Raw genomic sequence first — 9,737 nt, 5'->3', positions numbered from 1 at the left:
TGGATGTTAGAGGCAACTTCTTTACTGAAAGGATTCTCAAACGCTGGAACAGGCTCTCCAGGGAGGTGGCTGAATCCCCAGCCATGGAGGTGTTTAAAAGATGCAGAGATGTGGTGCTGAGGGATGTGGTATAGCACCAGACTCGGCAGAGTTAGAAAAGAGTTGGACTTGATGATCTTGAAGGTCTTTTTCAGCCAAAATGATTCTGCTCTTCTATGATGAGAAAAATTATTTGTGTTTTTGTTTCCTTTTGACTTCAGGTTTCATCCACCTAGACACAACCTGAATTGTTTTCTCTTTGCACTTACTGACCCCCTGGCAAAGCATTTCTCATGGATTGCTTAGCCCCTTAGACAGTCAGGGTATATTTGCAATTTCATAAAGCAGAGATACTCATTGTCATGAGTGAAATAAGTCCTTCTCCCAATGTGGCATTTGCAGTCTAGACAACCATGGCAATGTCAAACAGAGACTAGCAGAAATAGCAGTAAGAAAACATTAATAGCATTGATCCAAGAATTAGTTGTGATCTTTTTTTCTATGCAAGGATTATGAATCTGATTTTTACTCTTATTTCTCAGATTTTTATTTAAGATCAAAATGAGAGTATTTATTGGTACAGGACAGGAATTTCCCAGGAAGAGATGGGATTGCATTCCTGAATTCATTCTCCAGTGCCCCACTCTTACCCCTAGCCCAAAGTGCATATTTCTTGCTAATAAAAGACCACTGAAGAAATTCCTAAATTCATTCTCCATTGCCTTCCCCTTACACCCTGCCCAAAGTGCATATTTCTTGTTAATAGAGGACCACTGAAGAAATCAAGGTAAAATGTGTGCTGGAGGGGTAATTGCTTAGGAGATTACTAATACAATGCAGAAGCTTCCAGCCAATTTCACCAGATCAGGTTGAGCACAGCAACCAAAAATCGTTACCACCTGACAGCTACTCAATAGATCATCTGAAATAAGTTTAGAGCTGGAATTAATTTACACCTTGTGGAGTCTCAGCAGAGTGACTGGCCCACAGAGAAGCCAATGCCACTGTATATCCCCCAGGGAATTTGAAAGTATTGGAATTATCTTTTGGGGGGGAGTAAACAGTGTATGAAATCCACTCTTGTCCCTACTGTTGTAGCTTAGAGCAATTGGTGGTGTGTATGTTTCATCCCTTACAGTGGATATTCATGTCAGGGAAGTTTCCAGCACAGGTAAATGTGCCTTTACTTTTGTTCTCTGGATCGTTACTAGACCTTGGCACAGCCTGTCAATGTTTATGGTGAGATCAGGACTGGTGGTGTAATTCTGAGCACTTGTGTTGGGATGTTTTTATTGCTGCTGAGCAGCGCTTACACTGAGTCAAGGACTTCTCCTCACCCCACCCCACCAGGGAGCAGAGAGCATGCACAAAAATTTGGGAGGGGGCACAGTTGAACAGCTGACCTCAAGCTGCCAAAGGGATGTTCCAGACCGTATGCTGTCATGCTTAGCATATAAAGCTGGTGGAAGAAGGAGGAAGAGGAGGAGATTTGGAGTGATGACAGTTGTCTTCCCAAGTAACCATTATGCATGATGGAGCTCTGCTCTCCTGGCTGGACACCTGCCTGCCCATGGGATATGGTGAATGAAGTCCTTGTTCTGCATGGCTTGTGAGAGCAGCTTTTGCTTTACCTGTCAAATTGTTCTTCTCTCAGCCTGTGAGTCTTCTCACTTTTACTTTTCCAGTTCTCATCCCCATCCCACTGGAGGGCAGTAAGTGAGCAGTTACATGGGGCTGAACTGATGGCTGAGGTTAAACCATGACAAAGTTCTTGAGTGCTTCTTTTTCCTTTGTGGTGACTCTTCTACCTATACAGATTTGCTTCTGTACCCCAAATTCTATCAAGAACTCTTCCCAGTACAGATTGTCCTAGAGTGCTTGTCCAGGAGCACTGCTACTGTTTTGACACAGAGCTTATGGTCAGCATGAAGTCATTCTAACATTTGGCAGCACTAATGTTTGGTCACTCATTAGCACTTTAAACACAATGTCATAATTGTGTTTGGATAAAAATTCCATAATAACTTTAAATTAAATTTAAAAGGGAAAGCATCTCATTGAGCAAATGAGAAGTATCTCACTGAGTAAATGAGAAGGCAGGCTCCTCATTCTTCTCATCATCATCTTTTGCAGAAAGCATGTGGCTTTTTATAAACAGGGTTTGTTGGGTTGGGTTTTTTTCAGCTGAGGGAGGTTGCTATGACATTCATCTATATTTTAGGGTAATAAATGGATGTGAAAAGATGAAGTCATGTGAAAGGACAGTACTGGCACAAGAACATATATAAACTGGCCTTGAATGATTTAGGCATGCAATTACCATTAGGGCAGCTAGCTTTAGTGCAGCTGTCCAGTGGGAACTGTAAGAAAACACAAATTATCACACAAGAAAGTGGCATTGCTGCATTCAAGTGCGAGACTGTGAAGCTTTTGAAAAGATTTCGTTGCTCACAGAATCACAGGTTTTGACCCCCTGGCTGAGGAGGTTTGTTCTAGTACCTGGAAGATTTTTAAGTCAGTCTGGCTGTGGCTCTGGACAGCCTGGTCTAGTGTGAGGTGTCCCTGCCCATGGCAGGAGGGTTGGAACTGGATGATCTTTGAGGTCCCTTCTAACTCTAACAATTCTATGATTCTGTACCTGCCCTCAATGAAATGCAAAGGTAGGAAGGAAATACATCACTGAATCATAAGATGATGGAAATTACAGGAGGAAAAAAAAGCCCCTCTCCTGTCATTTAGTCCCTCACCTTGACAGCTCAGAACATGAATTCAGTCTCATTGTTGGAGCTCTTTCCAATATTGGGGATAAATTGCCCTCATCTTTGCTGCATAACCATCCCTCACATTTATAATCACTGTACTGTATTAAACAGGGATTTCTCTATTTATGCTGGCTGCCTTCATTGCCTCTCAGTTTGTCACCCCCTTATTTGTCACATACCCAAGTTGTACACACCTAGGCCTCTCTCAGAAGAAAACCCCCTCCTGTCTCATTAAGGAAAATAGCCACAGCAGTGATATTAAAGACCTGCCAGCCAGGGATTGTTAATAGCACAGGATCTCCATGCTGCAGTTGGTGCAGCTGCCTTGATAAACGTCTCGATTTGACATTTCAAGGTTGACAGAATCTTTCCTTTTTTTTTTTTTCCCACTCCCTCCTCTTCAAGTTAGGTTGGTCTTTGGCAGGTGTGAGTTATTGTCTCCACTGCTCTGGTTTCCTCATTCAAATGATCAGCTAGTTCTTCACAAGAGGAAGGAAGCAGGTTTTTTTGTTTTATTGAATGATCAAATATCTTTCCCTTCCAAATGTCACGTTATTGCAGTGAGCAGTTATGATTGCTGGAGCACATGCAGGTTCAATCCTTTACTTAAAGTGGACTACATGCCATGAGAGGGGCTTTTTTTCTTGTTGTAATTCCCAGCATCTTACAATTCAGTGATATATTTCTTACATATTGTAAGAGAGCAAGTCCAGAGCAGGGCCACCAAGATGATCAGAGGGCTGGAGCAGCTCTGCTATGAAGACAGGATGAAAGAATTGGGACTGTTCAGCCTGGAGAGGACAAGGCTCTGGGGAGCGCTTATAACTACATTTCATTATCTGAAGATGACCTACAGGAAGGCTGGAGCAGGGCTTGCGGTGATAGGATAAGGGGCAATGGTATGAAACTGCATCTGGGTAGATTTAGGTTGGACAGAAGGAGGAAGTTCTTCACGATGAGAGTGGTAAAATACTGCAACAGGTTCCCCAGAGATGTGACTGAGGCCCCATCCTTGGAAACATTCAAGAACAAACTTGATGTGGCCCTTGGCAGCCTGATCTGCTTGGAGGTATCTGGGATGACTGCAGGGATGTTGGATAAGATGACCTTTGAGAGTCCCTTCCAACCCAATGCAATCTGCAAATAACTTTGGGGGCCAGATGCCTGTGCCATGAAACTCTAAAGCATGTTACAGCTGTGCTGGTGTGTTCCTGCCAGGACCCCGCTCCTTGCAGGGTGGGGTTTGAGTGGCTGGATGCTGCTGGAAAATGATGGCTAAGAGTGAAGCCAGTCACTGTCAAACAGCTGAAAATCAAATGCTGTGCTTTTTAAGACAGATTTAGCATTGCAGTTTTCAGAGCAGAGTTTTCAGAGGGTAGAGAGGCTTTGCAGAGAGACCTCGACAGGCTGGACAGATGGGCAGAGTCCAATGGCATGAGATTGAACACATCCAAGTGCCAGGTTCTGCACATTGGCCACAACAACCCCATGCAGTGCTACAGGCTGGGATCAGAGTGGCTGGAGAGCAGCCAGGCAGAGAGGGACCTGGGGGTGCTGGTTGATGGTAGGATGAACATGAGCCTGCAGTGTGCCTAGGCGGCCAGCAGGGCCAATGGCATCCTGGCCTGCATTAAGAACAGTGTGGCCAACAGGAGCAGGGAGGTCATTCTGCCCCTGTACACTGCACTGGTTAGGCCACACCTCGAGTACTGTGTCCAGTTCTGGGCCCCTCAGTTTAGGAAGGATGTTGACTTGCTGAAAAGAGTCCAGAGAAGGGCAACAAAGTTGGTGAGGGGCTTGGAACACAAGCCCTATGAGGAGAGGCTGAGGGAGCTGGGGCTGCTTAGCCTGGAGAGGAGGAGACTCAGGGGTGACCTTATTGCTCTCTACAACTACCTGAAGGGGGGTTGTAAACAGGCAGAGGTTGGTCTCTTCTCCCAGGCAGCCAACACCAGAACAAGAGGACACAGTCTCAGGCTGCACCAGGGGAGGTTCAGGCTGGAGGTCAGGATGAAGTTTTACACAGAGAGAGTGATTGCCCATTGGAATGGACTGCCCGGGGAGGTGGTGGAGTCGCCGTCACTGGAGGTGTTCAGGAGGAGACTTGACAGGGTGCTTGGTTGCATGGGTTAGTTGATTAGGTGGTGTTGGATGACAGGTTGGACGCGATGATCTTGAAGGTCTCTTCCAACCTGGTTTATTCTATTCCTTTCTATTCTATTCTATTCTATTCTATTCTATTCTATTCTATTCTATTCTATTCTATTCTATTCTATTCTATTCTATTCTATTCTATTCTATCTGACTTTTCCCCTTTCAAGCATCACCATAAAGCAATTCACTCCAGCTCAGCCTGCACCTTTTCCCCAGTTTTCTCCTCTATGAAGTTTTTAGCTCCTCGTAGAGTTTGATGTTATGGAAATTACTTTAACATCACCTTTTAGTCAGGCATTCTCTGAGGAGCATGACTTACAATACAATTTAGTCAGAAACGAGTTTATGTCTCTATAACAAACTGCAAATTACCAAGCTCGTGAAACACAACTTCGTACAAATGCCATTTACAACCTTGCAGACTCAAGTCCTTCAGCAGCAATCAGGCTTTGAAATCTCCTCAGCTGTCCTTCTGTGTGGACTGAAGAGCAAAAATTAAAAATGCATTTGGGTTTTAACTAGGAAAAAACAAAAAAAAGTAACTTGAAGATTTCTCAGGTAGTTACATGGTTTGATCCCATCACCATACTGCAGAGTAAGCCTGGAAGGATAATTGGTGTGTAATGTAAATATCGGGTATCAGTTGTGCTTTGAGTGAAGGATAACTAGCCTAGTAGCAGGGACAAAATTGAGGTCACTTATGAAAAATCACCTCAGAACTGTGTTTAAATATAAGGGGCAATGGTTTAGAAGTAGTAGCTCAGAGTCATTCACTTTCTATGTGGATCCTAACTATATAATCTGCATATTATACACAGCAGGGCAGGATTTCACCACAGTAGATTCTTTTCTTGGCCCATTCTGAAGCAGAGGATCTCCTGCAACTTTGAGCCTGTAAGGGTCACTGCCAGTGACAGGACAAGAGGTAGCAGGCACAAACTGGAACATAGGAAGTTACATCTAAACAGAAGGAGGAACTTCCTTACATTGAAGGTGGTGGAGCACTGGAACAGACTACCTAGAGAGGTGGTGGAGTCTTTATCTCTGCTTAGATTTCTGTCTTGTGCAACCTGCTCTAGGTGAATCTCTTCTGGCAGGGCAATTGGATTAGATGATCTGCAGAGGTCCCTTCCAACCCCTATCAATCTGTGATTCTTTGTAGTATCTCACAGGATTAAATGTACATTATCCAGCACCTTGTCAAGTCATGTCTGCTCTCTACAGAGTCATCTAATACATGCTAAGAACCCTTGGTGGGTCCCCACAAACACACCTAAATGTGTAAGCAGTCTTGAACTGAAGCATGAGAACTAGTGCCATCCACCAATATTCTGAGCAATGGGATAGTTCCTTAACTAAAATCTGTCTTTCCTGGAGGGCCTCTTGCAGAGAGGGATCTCAGGACAATGAGTGGTGGACCCTGTTTGCAGAAGGCTGCACGTTGATTATTTGTCTGCATTTGGTTATTGATGTTGTGCAGTTGTATATTTTCAGGAGTGCTACAAAGAATGGCCACCCCCACCTCGTTGTCCCTGCAGGATGGGCAGTTTCCTAGGATCTGGAGCAGGTGCTGTCATGCACTTACTGAAAGCCCCTTATGACATACTAGGTCAATACTGGTTTAGAATTGCCTGTTTATTTACGTGAACAACAGGCCAGGATATTTCTGTCTAAGCTGCCAGTCTCTTGCATCAGCCTCTGTACAATTCCACCAGAGATTTTTACCTAACACACCTTGCTGGCTGCAGAGCTCATGTATAATATTTCCAGGTCCTGGGAGATCTTTCTGAAACATAGTTCTGCCACTGCTGATGTTTCAGCTCTTTTTTTCTGACAACTCAAATTTCTCTGTGTGCAAGAGCAAGAGGTTTTAGACATAATGGCTTTGCCTCCTCGTTTGCCTGATTATAAAACAAATATGTTTCAATGCAGACACATCAAATGAGAAAGGCACAAGCTGTGAAGAAGAAAACGAGAGTGATTCATTAGCTGAGACATTGTGCTGAGATCAGAAACAGGACTGATGGCAAACTCTGCCCTTTACCTACTTTATGACCTTGGATAAATCACCTGTTTGCTTTTTCTTTTTTTCCCTTCCCCTTGAATGTGCAGTAGATAAGACTGTCTAGACAAAGACTGTCTTAAAATAGATGACTAGAAGGACTAACGAGGATCATGAAGATGATGCCCCTGCAATTACAAGCACCTCTGCGCTAGATGTTTTGTTCCAGATGTCCTCACAACCGTGGGTATCACAAGTCACAAACCTCTCTGCAGCTTTATTTGACAAATGTAAGATCTTTTGTGAAAGTCACAAAACATAAGGTGCCCTGGCAGGATCAGGGTATCACTCAAATATATTGTATTGTGGAGGCAATAATAGTGCAGCAGGGCCCTGGCTATTGATACAAAGCAAATAATAATGGGAAAAGGTGGTTGACAACTCTTTAGAAAGCAAAGCAAAGCAAAATGTGTTGAGTGTTAGATGAGGAAAATAATAAGCAAGGCAGACCTTCTGCAGTGCAAGTTATTCATTTCTGAACTCTGTTCTGAAGCAAAAAATGGAGATAATTGGTGATTTCTCTGTTGTGTTCCTAGGTGTTGAGGATCTGGGGCATTCAACATCAGCTGTGCATCCAGAAGATTGTTGGCATGTGTCCAAAGATCTGAAATCCCATTTTTCTCTCTGTTTTAATACAGCTCTGAGATGCTCCTTTATCTCTCTTAATAATGGACTGTTACTACTGGAAATGGAGCAGAATCTAGCAGAAGGGTCAGAGGCAGCAGGAAAACTGTTGTGTCCTGTGCAGTTTGGTCTTGAAAGAGGTAAAGGTAAAAGGCAAACTGACCTTGCTGCATTTCCCTGGAAAAATAAAATCAACTATTTGAAAGTGTGTCCTTGGAAGAGATTTCAGAAAGTTCAGAGGGATGAAAAAGAAACAAGCTTTTACTTTGGATAGGAAATTATCTCCATTGATGTAGCCTAATTGTGATGTTTTGCACCACTCCCTGGAGAGAAATATAGGTATTCTGCTTCTCCTGAATTTTAGTGGAGCTGGCAGACTAGCTGAAGTCCTCCAGCCTTTCACTTTTGAAAGGGGCTTAGTTTCTGATGAAGGTTTGGTGTTTCAAAGAGATACAAAACCTCCATGTGTCCTGTGCTTCAGTGAAACAACCATAAGAGGAATAAAACTCCTCATCTGAGATGTTCTAACGTTATCTCTGAGGAAAACTAGTCTTCATGTGGCTGCCAATTGCAAATGAACTTGGTTATAAAATCTTCTTTATTGCCACCTTTCTGTATCCCTGAGGTTAATTCTGAAATATGCATGAAATGTAATTAGTGCAGTCCCATTTCTGCCAGCACGTTATACACAAGTGGCTTAGGGTGTCAGACCTGGATGTATTCATACTAAAATGATTCAGTTAAATGTAAAACCACTTGGTATGCAGCATGAGTGTTGTTTGTCTTCACAGTACTTTAATGATGCACTGCAGTCTTTGGTATTGAAGCACTACCTGCATCTCAATGAAGAGCCATGGTTGCTAGAGAGGGGAACGCCTCTGATAACATTTTCTAGAGCTCAGCCCAAACCGCATCTTTTATCTACTGCTTGAGATGCAAACCTCAGAGCATATTGTGTTCTGATACAGGGTATCAGGACTTTTTTTTCATCACTTTGTTTGGTGCAGATGAATGTTTATGGTGAGGCAGCAGTGCTACAATTTGATTTAAAAAGACAAAGGGAAAAAAAAATACCCCAAAGAACAGCAGCCAGGGATCTAGTTTGCTGTCAAAGCCATCTATCTGTGCCCACCTGCCTGAAAGCACAATTCACAATCCTCTCCCTCTGGACAGAGTTTTCAGGTTACAGGAATAAATCCTTCTTAAACATGTCTCCTAAAGCTTTAAGTGAAGTTAAGATTGTTTTAAACTCTGTTTACAAGAAGTTTCTTTGCTGTTTCGTTAATGGGGACACTAATGCAACCTCTTCTTAGGAGCCTGTATGGTTAGCAATTATTCCTTCGCAATATATTTTTGTCAGCCATCACTAAGTGCTAAAACAGCTTTTAGACTCCTTGGAGCTCATGCTGGTAAATTGTAGGCTGAATTTTCCTTCCCAAATAGCTTTTGGTGCACTTGAAATCTATCATCTTCAAATGTACTTTGTATTTGGATCAGGCTGCGAAGGTAAGATCGGTGTTTGAGAGGTTTTCCTGTCTCAAGAAGCTGAATCAAAATGTCACTTGCCAGCATGGAAGTGGAAAATTGTTTGTCTCAAGCTCAGGGTAAATGCATCATGCCATAACAAAAGCAGTGGTGCAGGCTAAGAACCAGAAGAGGTAATGGCAACCTTCTGTGAGACCTTAGAGGAACGTGTGTACAGATCAAGCTGGTGTTGGAGTAAAGAAGGAGATACAGGACTTGAATCTGATGTTGGGATAGCTGGGCTACTGAAAGGAAAGATTTTCATTTCTGCTGGGTCTGTCTAACTCAGAGCAGTGGCTGGAGAGGTTTCTGAAAAAGCTGTCTCTAGCATTGGTATCCTACCTGGTTTTCAGCTGTGGCTGTACAAGTCCACTTCCATTTTCAATTGACCAAGAGGTCTTCCTTTCCTACCCTAATACTGTAAAACATATGGATGCAATTACCATGGAGCAGGCAAAAGTTTTCTGGGCAATGGACCAAGTCCTGGATGTTTTCTGATTAAAACTTCAAAGTGATTTATAATATTAAGTATAATATTAATTTTGTTATAAGCTAAGTGTTACTTAGCAAGA

The sequence above is a fragment of the Melanerpes formicivorus genome, unplaced genomic scaffold, assembly GCF_026170545.1.
Source record: "Melanerpes formicivorus ecotype bairdi unplaced genomic scaffold, bMelFor1.0.p_v2 SCAF_12, whole genome shotgun sequence".
In the NCBI taxonomy this organism is placed as follows: Eukaryota; Metazoa; Chordata; class Aves; order Piciformes; family Picidae; genus Melanerpes; species Melanerpes formicivorus.
Note: the sequence above shows the minus strand (reverse complement) of the source record.